The sequence below is a fragment of the Apium graveolens genome, chromosome 8 (assembly GCF_009905375.1).
Source record: "Apium graveolens cultivar Ventura chromosome 8, ASM990537v1, whole genome shotgun sequence".
Taxonomy (NCBI): domain Eukaryota; kingdom Viridiplantae; phylum Streptophyta; class Magnoliopsida; order Apiales; family Apiaceae; genus Apium; species Apium graveolens.
In genome coordinates, this window is record NC_133654.1 from 32,965,763 (window position 1) to 32,988,282 (window position 22,520).

The 22,520-nt window shown below is 35.7% G+C and overlaps 1 long non-coding RNA gene across 1 annotated transcript; it reads right to left on the bottom strand.

Moving 5' to 3' along the window:
• Positions 1-19,272: 19,272 nt before the first annotated feature.
• LOC141676967 (uncharacterized) lies at positions 19,273-21,697 on the bottom strand. The gene is made up of 6 exons (XR_012557262.1): positions 21,570-21,697; positions 20,227-20,388; positions 20,017-20,118; positions 19,855-19,921; positions 19,649-19,747; positions 19,273-19,562 (listed from the first exon to the last, which is right to left on the bottom strand). It is a non-coding gene; the product is annotated as an uncharacterized LOC141676967 (long non-coding RNA).
• Positions 21,698-22,520: the final 823 nt, after the last annotated feature.

A 22,520-nucleotide genomic window follows, 5' to 3' on the forward strand; every position in this document is an offset into this window, starting at 1 on the left:
CTTCCCTTTATGGTCAGATTGATTCCTTAGTATAAAACATTTACATCCAAAGACATGAAGAAAGTTTAGAGTTGGTTTTCTTTTCTTGAACAACTGATAAGGAGTCATGCCTTTAGCTTGATTGATCAGAGAAATATTTTGAGTGAAACAGGCACAATTAACAGCTTCAGCCCAAAAATATGTTGGTAACTTTGATTCTTCAAGCATTGTTCTGGCAGCCTCAATTAAAGATCTGTTCTTTCTTTCAACTACCCCATTTTGCTGAGGTGTTCTTGGAGCTGAGAACTCATGCATGATTCCATTTTCTTCACAGAACAGCCTTAATGTCAAATTCTTGAACTCAGTTCCATTGTCACTCCTGATGTTTCTTACTTTCAAGTCAGGATGATTATTGACTTGCCTGATGTGATTGATAATGATTTCACTTGCCTCATCCTTTGATCCAAGAAAATAGACCCATGAGAACTTTGAGAAATCATCTACAATCACTAGGCAATATCTTTTTCTTGCTATTGACAATACATTGACTGGTCCAAACAAATCCATATGTAGCAGCTGTAATGGTTCATCAATTGTTGTTTCAAGCTTCTTCTGAAATGATGCTTTCCTTTGTTTGCCTTTCTGACAAGCATCACACAGACCATCCCTTGAGAATTCAACAAGAGGAATTCCTCTTACTAAGTCCTTTTTGACTAGTTCATTCATTGTCTTGAAATTCAAATGGGATAGCTTCTTGTGCCATAGCCAACTCTCAACTGAACTTGCTTTGCTGAAAAGACAAGTAATAGATTCTGCATCTGTAGAGTTGAAGTCAGCTAAGTACACATTTCCTTTTCTAACTCCAGTTAGAACCACTTTGTTGTCTTTCTTACTAGTGACAACACAGGCTTCAGAATTGAAGGAAACTGTATTCCCTCTATCACATAGTTGACTGATACTCAGTAAGTTGTGCTTGAGACCATCAACTAATGCAACTTCTTCAATGATGACATTCCTTGTTGAAATCAAGCCATATCCCATAGTAAACCCTTTGCTGTCATCTCCAAAGGTTATGCTGGGGCCAGCTCTCTCTTTAAACTCTGTGAGCAGGGAGAAATCTCCAGTCATGTGTCTTGAACAGCCACTGTCCAAGTACCATAGATTTCTTCTATTTTCCTGCACACCACAAAATCAATCAATTTGATTTTGGTACCCAAGTTTCCTTGGGTCCATTCTTGTTAGCCTTTCTCCTAGACTTCATTCCTCCTGCATCTTTAGACTTAGGTGAGTTTGAGTCAACCTTGGTCTTAGATGTGGTTGGTTGAGGTGTAGGGTTAGTCACAACATTATCCAGCACATTTATAGTATTATTAGGCATGGATTGTGCATACATGTTATTCCACATTGGCATATTGTATGGCAATTGAGGCATACTGAATGCAGCAAGATAAGAATTGTTAAAATATGGCATGTTTGCAAAATGTGCATAAGGATTTTGTTGAGACATAACAGGCAGAGCATGTAGAGGTGATACAGACATGTTAGGCATGGAAGAGGGTACAGTTATGGGAGATTTCTTAATAGATTTACAGTTAGCAGATAGATGATTAACACTACTACAATGCACACAGCTTTTTCTAGGAGCATACTTGTCAGGTGTGTAATTGTTATGTTTGTTAACTCCTACCTTCCCATTTCTGTTGGATTTCCTTTTGGATTCCTTTTTATCCTCAACCATCTTGAGCCTATTGTTTAACTGTTCTAAGGTCATGTGCCCTACATTCACCTTTCTGACATCTTTGGATGTGCTTGCTCCTTCTTTGACAAAGTTCTTTGAAGTTGAACCAAACTTTTTGTTGAGTTTCTTTAGATTTTCTCTTTTAGAAACATCTGCCTGTTTTAATTGAGGAACCTTCAACGGATGTTCCTTTTCTTCCTTCAACGGATAACTTTCATCATCCGTTGATTCCACATCCGTTGACAGTCCATCAATTAATTCCAGTTTCTTTTTATTTTTATCCCAGGCAGTTTCACAGAATGATTCAATTCCTTGGACTTTGGCAATTTGAGCACTTACATCCCTAGATGTTTTCCAGGCTTTAATCACCTCTTGCTCTTTCTCTAATTGATTGGAAAGTATTTCTACTTTCTTAATAGATTCAGCTAGTTCATTTTCAACAGATACACAATGCAGCTTAGTCTTTTCTAGGTCAATTAACTTATCTTCTAACACAGCATTTCTATTACTTAAAAACAGATTGTTCTCTTTAATCCTACTATTTTCTTTAGCAAGAGATTTAAGAGATACACGCAAATGATACAGTTCAGTAGACATGTCATTAAAAGCATCATTGCACTCTTCTTTAGTAAGCTGTGTTATATCAGTAGTAATTACCTGGTTGCTTGATGAACTAACTTCATTCTCCTCAGAATCAGCCATGAGAGCCAAGTTAACATATTCCATGTCTTCATCCTCTTCTTCTCCATCAGCTGCCCAGTCTCTTTCTTGAGTAATGAAAGCCCTTTCCTTCTGTTTGAGCAGATCAAAATATTTCTTTTTGTAATCTACTTGATCAAACTTCTTCTTTTCAGAGGTTGGCTTTCTGCACTCACTTGCAAAGTGTCCACTCATACCACAATTAAAACACTTGAACTTGGATTTGTCCACCATGTTCTTATGGGGTTTAGTGGCTCTAGTGTTTTTCCTGAACTTCATCTTTGCAAATCTCCTGGACAGAAATGCAAGATGCTCATCAATACCATCAGAGTCATCTTGACTGGAGTTGTCTTCATTTTCAGCAACTTGCCCTTTACCCTTGTCTGATTCTGGATTTCTTACACCATCTTTGGAGCTTGATGTAGATCTCACAGTTTCTTTTCTGCATTCTTTCTCATTTTCAGCTACCAATGCAACTGAACCTCCTTTCTTTCTCCCCCTCTCCAATACCTCATCCTGTTCCAACTCTAGTTCATAAGTCTTCAAGATTCCATATAATCTTTCAAGAGTAAAGTCCTTATAATCTTGAGAGTTTCTTAAGGAAACAGTCATGGGTTTCCATTCCTTTGGTAAGGATCTCAAAAATTTAAGATTTGAATCCTTCACCTGGTACACTCTACCATACAGCTTCAGTCCATTCAACAGTTTTTGGAATCTATTGAATGTGTCATTTAAAGATTCATTTTCTTCAAAATGAAAGTGCTCATACTGTTGAATGAGAAGCTGCATTTTGTTCTCTCTTACTTGTTCTGTACCTTCACACAGCAGCTGAACTGTGTCCCAAACCTCTTTGGCAGTTGAACAATTTATCACATTATCAAACATATCCTTGTCAAGACCATTAAACAAAATGTTCATAGCCTTCTTATCCTTGTGGACTTCTTCTGTGTCTTCCATTGTCCATTCTGCTCTAGGTTTTGGAATGGATTGACCAACAGCAATTGTGGCCGTAGCAACTGTGGCTACTTTGTGGGGAATGTGAGGACCATTCACAATGCAGTTGACATAACCTTCATCTTGGGAGAGTAGATGAAGGTGCATTTTCACCTTCCAGTGGTGATAACTGTCTTTGTCAAGAACTGGGATCTTTACTCCAATATCCTTCTTACTCATCTTTGTTAGATTCCAAGATCTTTAAACTCTTTGTGTGTCAAGAGCCTGCTCTGATACCAATTGTTATTCCTAGAAGACTAACAATGAGATTTACAGAAGGGGGGTTGAATGTAAATCTCAAAACTTTTTCAAGTTTTGAGCAGTTTATAAAGTTGTGTGTTCAAGAAGAACAAGTGTGTGAATTGCTTTAAGCTAATACAGACAGATATATATTCAAGCACAAATGTAAAGAACACAACAGACCTTAAAAACTTTTCTGGTGGATTTGTTGTTCCACCAGAGATGGTGTATTAGAAAATCTGTGTTCAACAATGTTGATCACAGCTGCATCCTAGTACAAACTAGATGAATTTTCTCTCAAGATATTTCTTAACAGCTCTGGAAAAATCTCTCTAATTACTAGCTTCTTCTTGGTTCATATATATATTACCAAGTGTACAAGTGAAAAACAATATAAAATTACAATAGTAAAATAAGTTCTTCACTTGCTTCTTTTCCTGTTCACTCAAGTACTTTGTTGACTATTGCAACTTTGTACAAAAGAAGAACGGCTGCTTTTTCTGTTGATCCTGAAATTCGGCTACCACATCTCAGTTTTCTCTGTCAACCCACGTGCCTCTGCTTGTAGGTACAACTACCACTTATCAACGGCTGATTAGCAGAACATCCGTTGAAGCTTTCATCCGTTGATGACTTCATCCGTTGAAGGATGTTATCCGTTGAAGCTTTCATCCGTTGATGCTCTCATCCGTTGAAGGATGTTATCCGTTGAAGCTTTAGAGACATCCGTTGAAGCTTAGCTTCTCATCCGTTGAAGGTCTTTTAAGTCATCCGTTGATACCACTTCATTTATACAAAATTACAAGGCATGAAATATTTACAATTGGCCTTCCTATCTGCATATCATCTAGTAGTCAACATGACTCATAGTTTCTCTCAACTTCTAAGAATTACAATTTTAAATACAGAGACTGAAATATGCTACAATACTAGACTTATTTCTAAGTAAAGCTACACCATCAACGGATAGCCAAAGTGGTCTTATCCGTTGAGGCTACAGACACTAAATTTCTACTTAAGTGTTTTGTTAAACATATCATCAAACTAATGCACATATATTCCTAACAAAAAGATTTCCACATAAACAATTACTTCACACATGGGATCTTTAGTATATTAGAGACTACTAGGTCAGCATCTAGCACAATTATCCTCATTGGATTGAATAGTTACAGAAACATTCATATCACTATCAAAGTTTAGAAATTCACATCAGACAACAATCAGCACTTAGGTAAATTTCAATTTAAGCACAGATTGCATAAAGAGAGTAATATCTGTAAATACTGATCATAAAGTCTGATATATCAGAACATAAACTAAACAGATTTAGAAAAAGAACCTGAAACCATTCCAAGTTTATTTACCAATCTTGTAAAAGTAGCTTCACATAGTGGTTTTGTGAAGATATCTGCTAGTTGTTGATCTGTTGGAACAAAATGCAATTCCACTGTACCTTCCATCACATATTCCCTTATGAAGTGGTACATAATGCTGATGTGCTTTGTCATTGAGTGTTGAACTGGATTACCTGTCATAGTAATAGCACTTTGATTATCACAGTAAATAGGAATTTTAGAAAATTCTAACCCATAATCCAGTAACTGATTCTTCATCCAAAGAATCTGTGCACAACAGTTTCCTGCAGCAATGTACTCTGCCTCTGCAGTTGATGTGGAAATTGACTTTTGTTTCTTGCTAAACCAAGAAACTAATCTGCCTCCAAGAAATTGGTAGCTTTCATTTGTGCTTTTCCTGTCAATTTTGCACCCTGCAAAATCTGCATCTGAGTAACCTATTAGCTTAAAGTCTGATATCCTAGGATACCACAATCCCAGATCAGCTGTACCCTTAAGGTACTTGAAAATTCTTTTCACAGCTGTTAAGTGAGGTTCTCTTGGATCTGCTTGAAATCTTGCACAAAGACAGGTAGCATACATGATATCAGGTCTACTTGAAGTTAGATAGAGTAGTGAGCCAATCATACCTCTGTAATCAGTAATATCTACTGATGTACCAGTATCCTTATCCAATTTTGTTGCAGTGGCCATATGAGTGGATGCACTTGAACAGTCTTGCATTTCAAATTTCTTCAACAAATTTCTGGTGTACTTAGATTGACAAATAAAAGTTCCTTCTTCATTCTGCTTGACTTGAAGGCCCAGAAAATAGCTAATTTCTCCCATCATACTCATTTGATATCTTGACTGCATTAGCTTGGCGAACCTTTTACAAAGTCTGTCATTTGTAAAACCAAAAATGATATCATCAACATATATCTGTACCAAAAGTAAGTCCTTTTCATGGTTGAGATAGAATAAAGTTTTATCAATAGTCCATCTATTAAATCCACATTCTAGAAGAAACTGAGCTAATGTCTCATACCATGCTCTTGGAGCTTGCTTAAGGCCATAAAGTGCTTTATCAAGTCTGTAGACATGATGAGGAAATTTTGAATCTATAAAACCTGGAGTTTGTTCAACATATACTTTTTCTTCCAATTCTCCATTAAGAAAATCACTTTTTACATCCATTTGAAAGACTGTAAACTTTTGTGAGCAGCATAAGCCAAAAATATCCTTATGGCTTCCAATCTAGCAACTGGTGCAAATGTTTCATCATAATCAATTCCCTCTTGTTGAGAATATCTTTTTGTAACCAGCCTTGCTTTATTTCTTGTAATTATGCCATCACTATCGGTTTTGTTTCTGAACACCCATTTTGTACCAACAACTGATCTGTTCTTTGGTCTTGGCACTACGGTCCAGACTTTATTTCTTTCAAATTTATTTAACTCTTCCTGCATTGCTTGCTCCCAATCAGCATCTTGAAGAGCTTCTTCCACTTTTTTTGGTTCAGCCTGAGAAAGAAAAAAGTGATAGAGACATTCATTTAATGTTGTTGTTCTAGTTCTTATACCTGCTTCAGGATCTCCAATAATCAAGTCAGGTGTATGTGCTTTAGTCCACTTCCTTGCAGATGGAAGATTATCTCTAGAACTGGATGCTTCCCCATGATCCATGTTGTCTCCATCAACATTTTCTGATGCTCCCCCTGAAATTATGCTCTCTGAGTTGGATCCTTCAGAATTTGAGTTTCCAGAATTATCAGAACTTGGCCCATCAGAACTTGATGAATCAGAATTTGAGTTTCCAGAATTATTAGAACTTGGCCCATCAGAACTTGATGAATCAGAACTTGAAGAGCCTGTTCTAGGTTCTGATGCTTCTTGAGATGTGGTTGGATATTCAATATGCTCCCCCTGCACAGGTGCATTTTCCTTAGGCGTAGTCACCACAGTTTCAATAACATCAGAGTTTGCAGTATCAGTATTTAGACTATCAGAATTTACAGGATCAGAATTTAAAGCTTCATTCTCAAATCTCAGCTGATCATGATCATTGAAATCTTCAAGTCCAGTAATCTTCTTATCATCAAAAGAGATATTGATAGATTCCATGACAACCCTTGTTCTTAAATTGTAGACTCTGAAGGCTTTTGTGCAAAGTGGATATCCAACAAAAATTCCTTCATCATCTTTTAGATCAAATTTGGATAGTTGTTCAGGTTGAGTCTTAAGAACAAAACACTTGCATCCAAATACATGAAAGTACTTCAGATTTGGCTTCTTTTTCTTCACAATCTCATATGGTGTCTTTCCATGCTTGTTGATAAGTGTTACATTCTGAGTAAAACAAGCAGTCTGCACAGCTTCAGCCCAAAAGTAGGTTGGTAACTTTGCTTCATCAAGCATAGTTCGTGCAGCTTCTATAAGAGTTCTATTCTTTCTTTCAACAACTCTATTTTGATGTGGAGCTCCAGGAGCAGAAAATTCCTACTTTATTGCTTGGTCTTTGCAGAACTATTCCATAATCATATTCTTGAACTCAGTGCCACTATCACTTCTAATGATTTTCACAGAGTATTTGGCCAATTTATACAGTTGTTTGACATGATCAATCAAGATAGATGCAGTTTCACTTTTTGTGTGCAAGAAATACACCCATGTGTATCTGGTAAACCATAGCATATTTCTTCTTTGCAATAGACATGACATTCACTGTACCAAATAGATCAACATGTAGTAGGTGATAAGGCTCAAGAATTGAAGATTCAGTCTTGCTCTTGAATGAAGATTTTATTTATTTAGCCTTTTGACCTGAATCACAAAGGCCATCAGGAGCAAATACTGATTTTGGCAGTCCTCTCACAAGATCTTTCTAGACTAGTTCATTTATATTGTTGAAATTTAAATGAGAGAGTTTCTTGTGCCAATCCCAGCTTTCTTCAATTGATGCTCTACTCAACAGACAGATTGCAGAACCATCAGAACTTGTTGAAAGCTTGGCTTCATAAATGTTACCATGCCTGTATCCTTTTAGAACAACTTTGCCTGTAGATTTGCTTACAACTTCACAGTGTTCTTCAAAGAAATCCACATGATAACCTCTGTCACAGATTTGACTAACACTCAGCAGATTGTGTTTAAGTCCTGAGACTAGAGCTACTTTTTCAATGATGACATTCCCAAGATTGATATTGGCATATCCCAGAGTTTTTCCCATGTTGTCATCTCCATAAGAAACTCCTGGGCCAGCTTTCTCCACAAAGTCTGATAGCAGGGCTTTATTTCCAGTCATATGTCCTGAACATCCACTTTCCAGAACTAGGATATTTTTCCTGTTGCCCTGCAATCACAAAGACCACTAATGATTAGTTTTAAGGACCCAGACTTGCTTGGATTCTTTGGGCTTATTAAGTTTGTTAACATTTGCAGCGGATTTAACATCAGAGTTTATGTTAACATTTTTCTTATCAGAATTTACAGTTTCAGACTTTGCATCAGAACTTACACTAGAAGGAATAATGCTAACTTTTTTTAAAGAAGGTTTTATTTGATAATAATCATAGTACAAACTATGATATTCCTTACAAGTATAAATGGAATGCCATAAACTACCACAATGAAAACAAGGATTTTGTGGCTTAAACCTAACAGACTGACTCTTAACTCCTGACTTAGAAGGTAAGGAGTTTAAATTCTTATTCTTCCTACAAAAAGAAGCCAGATGGTTAAAATTTCCACAGTTGTAGCATTTCTTTTTAGGAGCATTAAGAACAGGCATATAATTATTGCTTTTATTCACACCTTCCTTTCCATTCCTATTTTTCCTAGGTGGATTTACCTTGTTTACATCCTTAATCTCTTTCAGCTTGTACTTAAGCTGATTCTTTGTCATTAAGCATATGTTAACTTCAATTGTCTTATCATGTTTCAATTTGTCAGAAGTTGACTCGGCCTTTACTTCTGTCTCAGTATCTTTTATCTTTTCAGAATCAGACTTTACAGATTTAGCTACAAACTTAACATGATTTAACTTTGGCTTAGTAGTCTGTTTAACAATAATTGGCTTAATTTGTTCAGTTCCTGTTTCACTTTTATCATCTCCATTACCTAAGCCCTCTTTCTAGTTTCCACTACTTAATAAATTCTGAGTTGTTCTTCCAGAGTTAGTCCAAGTCCTGATAATCTCTCTTTCCTTTTCTAACTCAGTTTTTAGAGATTGATTCAATTTTAACACTTCATCTCTAACATAAAAAGCATCATCTCTTTCTTTCTGAGTTTGATGGAATATAACTAACTCTTTTTCTAAATAGTCATTCCTTTTCTTAAAAGCCAGATTTTCAGAAGTTAACCTCTCACAAGTTAAATTCTGATCTTTATAACTAATGAATATGGTTTTAAGATAAGATCTCAACTCAGTAATATCATCAGTATGAAAAGCATAAGTTGTTTGAGGTACCTTTAACTCAGCAGCTTCAGAACTGCTATCAGCATTTGCCATCAAGGCATAGTTCACCTCATTCTCAGAATCTGAAGTGTCTGTCCAGCTTTTCTTCTTTGTGACAAGTGCCTTGCCTTTGTCACCTTTTCCTTTCTTGCAATCAGGAGATATGTGGCCTTTCTCACCACAATTGTAACATTTAACATTTAAGTAATCTCCTCTGTCAGACTTTCCAGCTTTGCCTTCAGATTTTCTGAATCCCTTCTTATCAGAACTTCCACTTTTCCGGGAAAACTTCTTTCCCCTTCTGAATTTCCTGTAGGCTATCTTTGTGATACCCTTCACCATAAGAGCACATAATTTTATCATCTCTTCATCAGCATCCATCTCAGATAGACTTTCAGTTTCTGAATCCTCATCACTATCAGAACTTGATGACTCAGTATCAGACTTTGTGATGAGAGCATTTCCTTTGCCTTTCTTTGAGACAGCCACTTTGGGGGATTCCTCCTCAGCCTTAAGAGCAACTTTTCTTGACTTTCTCCCATGCCTCTTGCTTCTTTGATCCATCTCAAGTTCATGAGTTTTGAGCATACCATAAATTTCATCAAGAGTAGTTTCATCAAGAGCATAGTTGTCTCTTATAGTAGTTGCCTTCAACTCCCAACTTTCAGGAAGAGCTAAAAGGAATTTAAGATTAGTATCTTCAAGATCATATTCCTTATCCACCAGTGACAGATCATTCAAGAGTTTAACAAATCTGTCATATAAACCAGTTAATGACTCATCAGGTTTTGAGTCAAAGTGCTCATACTCTTGAGTAAGTATAGTCCTCCTGTTCTTCTTAATTGAATCAGTTCCCTGGCATCTTGTCTCCAAGGCATCCCATATCTCCTTTGCAGTCTTGCAGTTAATTACCCGGTTTGACATGACATTATCAATGGCACTATACAACAAATGCCTTACCTTTACATCCTTGGCAAAATATGAGATATCTTCAGCTGTATACTCACTTTTCTCCTTTGGTACAGTCTGTGTTGGCTGATCTGCAACTACAACAGAGAGCTTAGTTGGCTTATGTGGACCTTCATTAATTTTGTCAAGGTATTCTGGATCTGTAGCTTCCAGAAACATAGTCATCCTCACCATCCATATGGGATACTCAGAAGATTTCAGTATGGGAACCCTAATAGTCTCATATCGATTATGGATTTGAGTATTTGGAGTTTCTTCAGTTTTGGTGGGCTTGGTTGGAGTTTTCTCTTCTTCAGACATGATTGTTTTGGATCTTTACTGTATATGTGTTAACAGACTGCTCTGATACCACTTGTTAGGTCACACACACTGTAGAAGGAGGTTGAATACAGCGTATACTACTATCAAATCGAATTAAGAACACAAGTATGAAAAACAGAATAATCTTATTAATAAAACAGTATTACAATGGAACCGTTCTCTCTCAGTGATGAATAAATATAACGAGAGCTGCTAGGGTTACAATGAATAATATTCTCGATTATGATAACACTTATAGTGTAAACCATATGTTGTATTTATATAGACACACAGTTACACGATAAACTTCTAATTGATATCGAACATAAGTCTACATCCTAAAATATATCAACTAGTTATCTTTTCTTCCAATTATTCTGTTCTTCATAGAATTCTTCTCCATGCATATCTCTTCTTGTGTTTGCCTTAATCTTCTTTCCTTCAATCAGTCGTCTTCCTCATCTGAATGTCTTCTTAAATCCTGATATTATCTCCTAATAAATATCTTCTGATATCTTAAGTTCTGATAACTTAAGTTCTGATATCTTAAGCTCTGACTTCAGTATAAGTACTGATTTCCAGTTAAGTCCTGATTTGTCCTGTTAGTTAAGATCTGAAAACTAAACACAAATCATTATTAGACATGACATCACAAATATATCTAACAGAAGCACCCTCATCCTGATGATCACACACTTTTCTATTTCTATTACTACGAGTCTTTAGGGTTTCCTCATACCCAACTCCCTTATCATTCCTCAAACTCTATTGCCTTTAAATTCCTTTCCACTTCAGTTTTTTTTACAATCATTTCATGAACCCATTAATCATTGACGTCAAACATCGTGTCGTTCTGGGATTAGTGTCCTCAGGATGAATCTTGCCAAATTTTACAACTTAGATTCATAATTCATCAACTCGTCCGCCTTTGTTCTGGCTCTAAATCTTTTACACTATCTCTATAACCTTGGGAAGTACTTTCCCGAAAATAATTGACTGAACTTTAATCGGTTTATTATAACCTCTGGCCCCGTGTCTTTCTTGGCCTTTCACCAGCGGGTGGCCTCTCTCTCTTAGGAAGGTAAGTGACAAAAATAGTCTTTTGCGCTTCGTCAATCATCTAGAATCTCAAATGATTCCTATATTTCCTTTAGCCAGGCTCTTGCCTCGCTGGGTCAATTTGTTCCTTGGAACTCTGAGAGCTTAGCGACTTTAAGGTCTTGAAAGAATTTCCTACCGCATTATTTCCTCAGGCTGGTGGTTGGGGATAAAAGTATAAGTTGTGTTTAGGCAGGTCCATGAATTTCCCCATAGGAGTACCGTCCCGGTTCTCCCTATCTTTCTCGACTTCTATTTTCTCAGTATAAAATGTTTCATCCTTCTCCCATAATCGGGGTTATCTTATACGTTAAAATCCTTGTTTTCCACTTCATTATGTTATGGGTTCCTTCTATCTTGATGGAGACCTCCCTGATGATCACATTCAGGGTTTGCCCTAAATCTTATTCCTCGAACTATGGCTTTCATCTAAGATCTCGTCCTTAAGCTCTTGAACATTGAAACCCAATTTCTGTCGGAATACCTCATTATTCCCTTATCATCTTTCTCGGTATTAATCTCTTCTTCAGTCATTGGCTCTCTTCCTTCTTTCATCACTTTTTCCTGGCATAATTTGATCTTTTTCAATAATTCGGGTTGCATTGCAATCTCAAACAGCTTTCCAGTACCGGCTCCGGTTACCTTCACTTCTATTTCCATTTTCTTGAAATCTCTTTCAACTCTTCCGAAGACATTATCATCTTGAGACTTTCCTTTCTACTCAGGGCGTCAGACACCATATTGGCTTTTATTGGATGATAAAGAATATCACAATCATAATCCTTAATTAGCTCTAACCACCTTCTCTGGCGCATGTTGAGCTCTTTCTGCGTGAAAATTTACTAGGACTCTTATGGTTTGTGTAAATCTCACACTTCTCTCCATACAAGTAGTGCCTCCAATCTTTAGGGCAAAATTATTACCGCGAGCTCAAGATCATGGGTGGGATATCGAATTTCATATTCCCTTAATTGAATTAATGCGTATGCGAATACCTTGTCGTGTTATCTAAGCACACACCCTAATTACTTGTGCGAAGCGTCACTATAAATCATAAAATCTCCTTTTCCATCCGGTAACTCCAATATAGGGGCCGTCACCAATCTTTGCTTCAGTTCTTGGAAGCTGTTCTCACATTTCTCTGTCCATTCGAACTTCTCAGTCTTACGAGTAAGACGCGTTAAAGTGGCTGCGATCTTTGTAAACTTGAACGAACCTATGGTAGTAACCGGCCAATCCTATCTCTAGTAGTCACCCTGACTACAGTCATCAATTCCTCAGTGGTCCTTCCTTCATTCTTGTCAGGATCCTCCACGGGATCCTCCTCAGCAACAATCCCTTCCAGGACAACATCCTCAACCGCTACATCCTCAATATGAACATCATCTGGTCCCTCATTAGGGATGCTCCATTGGATCCACAATCTGATCCCTAAGAAGTAGTAAAACATCATCGTATCGTTGCTCCTGAACTTCAGGGTTTGGAGTCCCGCTACCATATACGATAACGATCTATATCATGATATTTATAAGGGTTCCCGTAAGGGTTTTAACTGCCAGTACTACATTAGGTAGTCCGACTATGAACTTGGCAAGATTTCTTATTATCTTAGTGAACTTATCATTTTAACGACTAATCATCTCTGAGGTTTATAACGCTTGGCTCTAATACCATTTCTGTAACACCCCCAAATCCGGGGTCGGGGATCCGGGTTGTCACGAGTTCCATTTCCCTTAATAAACAACCAACTACTCCGTACTGTGACCCCACAATATACACACACACCACAAGTTATAGTCTCAGAGATGAATATCAAAAATAACACAAGTCATTTTATTCCACAATTATAAGTCATTACACCTCAAAAGGGTTTCTGAATAGATTTACATAATCTTTGCCATTATTATAATTCGTAAATATACATAAGTCTGGTACATCAATAATTGGAAACCTAGCCTATTGGTAGTTCCTACCTCAGCTACAGCGGCATCAACGCTTACAGAAAACTGCGGAACGTTTCCTATCCGCTCACGAATTGGGAGTTTGGTCCTGTTCATCTTGTCTATCTATTATTGTGTGATGAAAGAAGAAAGCAAGGGTGAGCAACAAGCCCACTGAAATAATATGTATAATAATTAACAATATATGAGCATTCTCATAGTACTCATGAAAGTCTTGGTCAAGAAGAAATGAACCAAGTTTGATATCTTAATGCGACGAAGTCACAAAATATTCAGTATATATATACATATATACTTCTCAAAATCTTTAAAATCCTCTGACATGTATAATATACACAGAGTTCCAGTTTATAACTGTATAAAATATCGTTGCAAGATGATCTCGTAAATCTAACCTCGTCTCAATATTTTTTTCTGAAAATCTTTGTCGTGCATAAGATAATCATTAACTAGATATAAGTTGAAAAGATGAAGTTACAAGATACTCCAATATACTTATATCTTTTCCGAATACTACTTGAACTACCACCGTTCAAGATATAATCAGTTTCAAGAGTTCATCACGTAGATGAGACTACAAGATAAGACTTGAATATATTCAATCTTTGAAATATCATTTGAAAGAATGAAGTTTCGAGATACTTCATTAGTCCCGATATATATATACACCTATATATATATATACATTTCATACACCCTTCTACTATGGAATTATAAGCAGAGTTGTCATTCCCAAGAATTTTGGAAAGAAAAAACTTTGGCATAAACCTGATATCTTGCTGATCAGGCAAATATATCAATTAAGTCACCTTTTCTACTAGTAGATGGACGAATTCCCCACTGGTCATCACCCTGGCCGCATTAGGACCTATGATGTACTGCCACTCAGCCACTTACACATTGATGGACTCTCACTGAGCCACTTACACTTTCATGGACCCCCGCTGAGCCCATGTTGCTTATGCCGACGCATTTCGATTGGGCTTACTTCCCGAATATTGGGCAAGTAATCAAACTCTTTTATCAAATTAGCAACTTCGTTACTCCAAAAATACAACACGAAGCCGGATCCCTTAGGTTTTGAGCGAGTATTTAAATCCCCTTCGAAAGCAAGATCTTAAATCTGAAAATGAGTTTTAGGATCCGCTCTAGCTTTTAAAATCATTTTGAAGACTCGAAAACATTTTAAAGAATGTTTAGAGTAATGATGATTTAATAAAATAAATCATTCCCGATATGTTAGAAAATATCTGAATATTATTATTTAAATAATATTCCCATAAGGATAATCTTTATAAAAATAATTGAAGTAGAAGTTTTAAAACTCATACTTGAAATGAATAATAAATAACAAAAGATATACTTATACGAAACTACGATCTTTATTTGAATAATCGAAAATAAGTTTGATTATTATTCAAAAATATCGAATATACCTTATTCGATTAATAGTTATAGAAAACTATATATATATATTATACTCGGGAACATCGACACCCGGTTTAGAAAAATGTTCACCTTCGGGTCCCTTATACTAAGGGTATACGCAACTACTGCTTATCTCTAGCATAGGTAGTATGCAGTTTACAAGCATTTGTATTGATAATAGAATATCAAGATTACGAAACAGGCATTCATATATATCATATCAACATGCTCCAATATATCGCAAGATTTTTAAATAACAATCATGCACTTATCACAAGATAATGCATATACACATATACATCACAACAACAGTATAACGGGTAGAAAACTTGCTTGAGTGTTCCCGGATAAACTTAAGCTGAGAGTGGGTCCGGTAACCTATGAACAACAACATAATCCGAAATTAGACCACGGTCGCTTAAGAAACTAGTCAAAACTCACTTATACCCTAACGGTCGCTTACGGTCGCTTATACGCTTATCGATTTGCGTTAATCGCTCGCGTACCCTCGGCTCCACCAATTTTAATAAATTAACCGTTACGAATGTTAAGGCGACTCTTTCGCGAGTAATTTACCAAATTCCTAATCTACCTTACATAATTGTTTCGTGTTTCGATTAATCATTTAAGGGTCTCAATTATGGTCTTAAAGTTACTCGAGGTTTCGGGGTTCGCTCGCGAAACGCCATTACTTAAAATGGTTTTTTCTCATCGCTCGTAACTCGGATTTAGGTGAACGACATATCAAAACGAAGCTCGTAACATGAACTATCTAAACATGGCAAAGGTCAGAAGCTTACAGTGAGTTCACGGGTCCTAAAGTTTCATACAAAACAGTCTAAGGAAAATGAGCATTACGACGGCTATGTTTACGAGATTCCCAAAATAATTACCACTCTAAATCCTCATCAATTCACTCACAACCACCAACACAACAATATTCAACCATCATACTAAAAACTCAGTCCCCAACTCCAAGTTTTACCAATTTATCCAACCAATCAAAGACCCAATATTCAAAACCAATACAAATCCACCAAAACTACTTATAATCAAAGATCAAGCCTTAATCCTAACAATGCTTCAATAAACTTAATGGAATTATAAAATCAAAGCCAGGGTTTGAAGTTTATACCTTCCTTAGATCCTTAAACCACTTACATGAGATTTTTAATCCTTAATAGAGCCTTGATCTATGTTTATCATGTTCAAACTTGCAAAGGAGTTCAAGAAATGAGTTAGAACTTTAGGAGTTACAATTAGTCCGATTTAAAGAACTGTAAATACGAGGGTATTACGATGATTATTTGGATGAGACTTATGAACAAGAGTTGTAGGCCATCTCAATACCTTTCCAACGAGCTATAGAATACAATATTTGAGTGAGTATTGAAGGAGATATGGCAGTTTGAAGTTGCTGGTATTATTTTAGCAGAGAGCAAGAAGCTTGGAAATGGGGGGGGGGGAGAAATGAAATGTTGCTTGGTTGATTTCTTTTTTGAATGAAATGAAATGCTTGGTTGAACATTAACCTTTGAAAATATCTTTGCTTTTGCTTAAATAAAGTGATGATCTCACCTTGATTACATCATCACAAGGACACTTGTTCAATCCTTATGGTTGGATGATGTCATCATCCCCTAATCCCTTTAATTAGTGCTTAATAACTTGGCTAATGACCGCTTATCTGTTATACGGTTCGCTTAACTTTCATTTTCATTCGTCGTTTGAGGGATCATATCCGGGATCTTATTACTTGGGTTCCTCTAAACCTTTCTCAATATGTTATATTCCTTTTATGATCCTCTCTTATTAACCTTGAATTTAAATCTTTTTAATCATGTTACCTTATACTCAATTTTTTCAGTATCTGATGGATTTTTGGGAAAAAACAAAGTGTCCGGATTCGAATTCTAACGACCTTTACATACGCTCATTTACTTTATGAAATACTAATACGTTCTTAGAATTTCCATAACAGTACTCCTATATAGCGTGGTCTGATAATTTTCCTTAATCAGCATCATCAGTAAAAAGTTACTATTCATTAGAGTTTCAAAAATTCTGAAAATTGGGGTTATTACAGTGTGTGTGTGTCAGATAGAAAGAAGAAAACATGTACGTTCTTGGTGCTAGTACACGCCTCCTCCGTACCGGCTTTCGTATGAATACCTCTACGGCATAAATCGTTAAGGAAAGATACGTGGTGTCCAGTTAAAATTAGGATATTCATTAGATAACCATAATCGTAAAACTCCTTAAGGTAAATATCTTAACTATAAATTAAATATATTTTTTCGAATGAATCATGCGGTGGGTTTCAATTTTATTCAGTTTTTACAGTTTTATTTATTTTTCCGCTGTGTTTTAATACCCCGAACCCCAACATATGGTTCGTTATTTATTTGTTGCCTTCCTAAAGATTAAGTCTGATATGCCCCCGCAAGATGGAGTTTTCGGGACAGAGACCATTCTTTGACATGTGTAGATGTACAAGTGTAGTCATCAGGATTTCCTGCCTAGTCAAAGTTCGAAAAGGCATGTAAAGTGAGATTGTGATTTTCAGAAATGTAGACCAAGAGTTACAATGCCTTTGATTTATCGTGGCATGTGTTTGATAGCTGCCCAGTGTGTAACAGAATTATTATGCATGAATTGGGACAATTTGTTAACAGCAAAGATATGTCCGGCCGAGTAAGAGACGTGTATTGGAGGGAGCCCATAATTTATCGAAATTCAATGGCATCTTTTTGTGGAGTGCCATCATTTAGAGTGAGATGTTCTTTGCGAGAGAGGGGGTTGACACGGTATTTGCTTTAAGAAGAGACTTTATGTATTTTTGATGGAACAAAAAGAGACCTTAAGAGATATAATGTACTTCCATGCTTAAGAAATAAGGGAGAGGTCCAAGGTCTTTAAGAGAAAAATCTAAAATGTATCTTCCTTTGATAAATGTGTACTGACATTTAGAGACTAATGTATCCATCATCTTACTAAGTCTGATAGCTAGCACTTTTTTTAAAGGTTACATAATTCTATTAATCAAACTTATCGGAGGATAGTCTTCAACCTTTTTTGGCCCTTGCTTTTTATGGATAAGGACTAAGGAAGATGAGTTAGTACTTCACTACTAGAAAAAAGGCCTTAGACATCGGTTGTGGACTGATGTCTTTTAAAAATCAAACCGATGTCTTTGCATGTGATGTTAAATGTAGGGGTCTTTTATATCGGTTGTGAGCCGATGTCTTAAAGCATATTTGACATCGGTTTTAAATTTATTCTGATGTATTTTTCTTCAAAGTAGTCCTTTACTATGACTTCAATGCTGTAATAATATGAAATTTCTATCAGTTTAAACATATTATGTATAGGAGAAAACAACAAATTAACATCAATCTTCAAATCAAGCTGATGTGTGTTTTATTGTATAACATCAGTCACTATATAGTATCGATGTGCAATGTTTATTTAGACATCGATTCTGTAAGTGAACTGATTTCTTTACTCTATTTTTACATCACTTTATACATTTATATGATATTTATTCTTTGATTTTACATCGGTTTTAAACTAACAAACTGATATGTGTGATTGCTTATGACATCAGTGATTGCTTATGACATCAGTGTCATAGTGGCTTTCATATAAATGAACTGATGTCTTTACTATATTTTTACATCACTTTTTGTATTATATGATATCTATTCTTGGTTTTACATCAGTTTGAAACTAACAAACTGATATGTGTGATTGCTTATGACATCAGTGCCATAGTGGCTTTCATATAAAGGGATGTGTTATTTGCTTATTATTAACATCAGTTATTTGGCTTAGTAAAGTGATGTCTGTTTTGATTATTTTTCCATGAATCACCTGCTTCATTAAAATCCCCAAAAATCAAAATGCCAAACCAAAATCAGAAATCTAAGTTACCAATACCAAATCTAAGTTACCAATACCAAATCTAAGTTACCAAATCAAAAATCCATGTCGAAAAACCATACGTGCATTAATTTACCAATTGCATCATCATTCAATAATCCAAACCAACTACATAGATAAACCCAACCATATATTAACATCTACATAAGTCATCCCAACACCAAATCATTCAATGTTTCCTCCACGTCAAAATAAATGAAAGTTCAAATACTTAAAGCAAATTGATTGGTACAACACAAGTCTAGCTAGCTAGAGTCAAAATAAACCAAAGTTCGCCTACTTCAAAGAAAACGATATGTTCAAGATTTCAAGCTGCAGATCATCAGGGCCTTTTCACAAGGACTCGATATAGTCTAACGTCTGAAATCGAACCTCATCAAGCTCATCTCTGGAACAAATTACCTTCCGATTCTTGGCAGCCCACTGAATAATGTAAAACACGACAATTATAATGAATCCAATTACAACTAACATATAAACCAACTATGCATTGAAGTAGAAACAAATACCTTTTTCATAAATGACATTTCGGGGTCCATGACAATCTCTTTCATGTAATACAGAACTACATATCCACATTCAGTCCCACCCGGCTATTTAGGACATCCCTGTTTAACAAAAAAAATTAGTTACTAAATTAAAGACTGGTCCGAACAAGTAGTAGTGCAAAGTCAGAAGTGCACCGACATGAATGCAGAAAATAAATAAAACTTACCGGAATATATATGATACTCGGGGCTTTGTTTCCATTTCCAGCCTGAATGTTGAAAGCAATCACCGCCCTGTCCACTTAGCATTGTCAATAACGTGAACTGATCGATATCAATGCCATAATAAAAAATTGAAGAGAAAATAGTTTAAATATAAACAAAAATACTTTGATACGGCTTTTTCCAACTCTGGAAAAGCAGTTGCACGAGGTAAAGGATTTAGTATGAAAATCTCGCCAGCCCATATCACAACCAGTATCCAGTGGCAACTGTTTTTATAAAAAAATTAAGGAAACAGAATTACTCCCAAAATCATACAAATTATGATTTTGAGCTATATAAACAAATATCCAAGTGAAAATACTTAATATAATTACCCGCTATTATGTGGCATTAAAAAGAGACGATCAGGATTGCCCTCTTTCAAACGATTAACCAAGTTATTTTCAAAATCGCTGTTCAGGGTAAATGTGGCTCCGGGATCACAAAAAGCAAATAACTCGTGATTGTTATTGCCAATAACCACCGAATGCAAGTACCTACATTGTAAATAAAAAATGCAGCAAACAAGAATACGTGAGACATCGTAAAAGAATGAAAAGATAAGAATAAGGAAAAATAATAATACTCACGCCATGTATGTACATATTGCTCCTTGGCCAATCATTTTAAACTCGAGCAGGTGGGCAATATTTTCATGCAATATAAAAATTGTTTTCGCAACACCAAACACTTCAATTTCATATTCGAGTGTATCCCTATCTTTGAAAATCCACGACTTGTCCATGTTAAGAAGGAACTACCTGATTGTTAAGTAAAATGTCAAATATCGTAGTAACAAAGACTACAAAATAGTAGTCTATAATTGTAATTCACCCCCTAATATGGATACAATTTAGATTATACTTTCGATTCAAGTTCTTATTAACAAAGACTAACTATAACTATAACATTATCATTAATAAATATTTTAATTTACTTATAATTATCACATCATCCCCGTGTTTAAGTTGTTAACAGTTAGTGATACTCAATTAGACTCTAATATTCACTAATGTTTGCTATTATAGTACTAGTATATTAACTCTAATTAGAGCATCTCCAAGACAGGGGAGCCCTTGTGAGACATTTTTACACAATATAGTATTATATTAACATATAGTTAATCCTACTGCCAACTTCATTCGAGCATAAAACCTTATACATTCAACAAATTTTACATAACTATCAGTTTATATTATTATAGCCAACTATTATAGAGAGTATCGTTGGAGATGCTCTTAGGCTAACAACATGGAAGCCTAAAAATTTGATCTAATATTCACTAAACATACACTCATACAACTACTTGCTTATATCTAATAATATACAAGCCTAATAATTTCACCTAATATATCATATTAGAATTCATGTAAATACCTTCATGTTTACAGGGGATATATAAATACAGATATACAGGGGACATAAACAACTCATATACAGGGGACACAAACTCATATACAGGGGACACAAACATTTGTACTTGTACACATATATAAACATAACAACAACTCACACAGTTAAGCATACATATATGCATGCACACATACAACTATAGATAGTATACATGCTGCCAAAGAAAACTCTAATGATACTCTAATTAAACTCTAATCGAACAGAAATATATACCTAATTTAAGATCCAAATAAATCGATTCTCAAAATCGAATAGAAACTCATACCTAATTAAGCACAAAACTTCAAATAGCTAAGCTCCAAAGCACCAAGAACCAAGCTCGAACAAACACCTCCAAAGCACCAAGAACCAAGCTCGAACAAACACCAAACCCCCAAATATGTTCAAGAATAGAAACAAAGAAAATCAAAAGATTAATCGAATAAAGAAACAAAGAAAGCGGGTTTACTGTAATTGAAACTTAATCTGAAATTGAGATGAAAATCGAAGGAGTAATCGAAGGCGGGGTTAGTTTTAGGGTTACGTTTGGACAACAAAGGGGGAAGAACACTACCGTTGCTCTCGTTTGTATGAATGACAATTTATATTTTCAGTTTTATGTTTTAATGTTTTTAGTTTTATGTTTTTTAGTTTTTTATTTTTTTTTTATTTTGAAAATTAGGACAAGGCCCGTGTTTGTTTGGGAGGGGAATGAAAATTAAGGGGGAAAGTTATGGGGGGAACTAAAACCAAAATATTTGGCTTAAGGCGGGGAAAAAAAGAGGGGTCTCGCGCTTACTTTTTTTTAATCTTGTCCTAGACATCGTTTTCAAAGACAACTGATGTCCGAAAAATATAAAGACATCGGTTCTTGTTTTAGTGATGTAAAAAGTAGATTTAACATCGGTGGTTTTCTTAACCGATGTCTAAGGTGCGATGTCTAATCTTATTTTTCTAGTAGTGCTTGTTGGGAGTATAGCCTTCCTATGAAACTTTCCAAATACCCCCATTACATTATCTTTTATTATTTTCCAGGTTGCTTTTAAGATCCATGTTGTAAAACCATCTTGCCTCAGTGCCTTGTTTGAGTCTTAATAAAATAGAGCTGCTTTGATTTCCTCTATTCCAAATTTTTCCACAAGGTCCTACCTTTGAGTGTCATTGAGCCTTCCATTAAAGTGTGGGACTAGTGCCAAGATCATTTGTGATTTTCAGTCCCCAAAGAAATTTTTAAAAT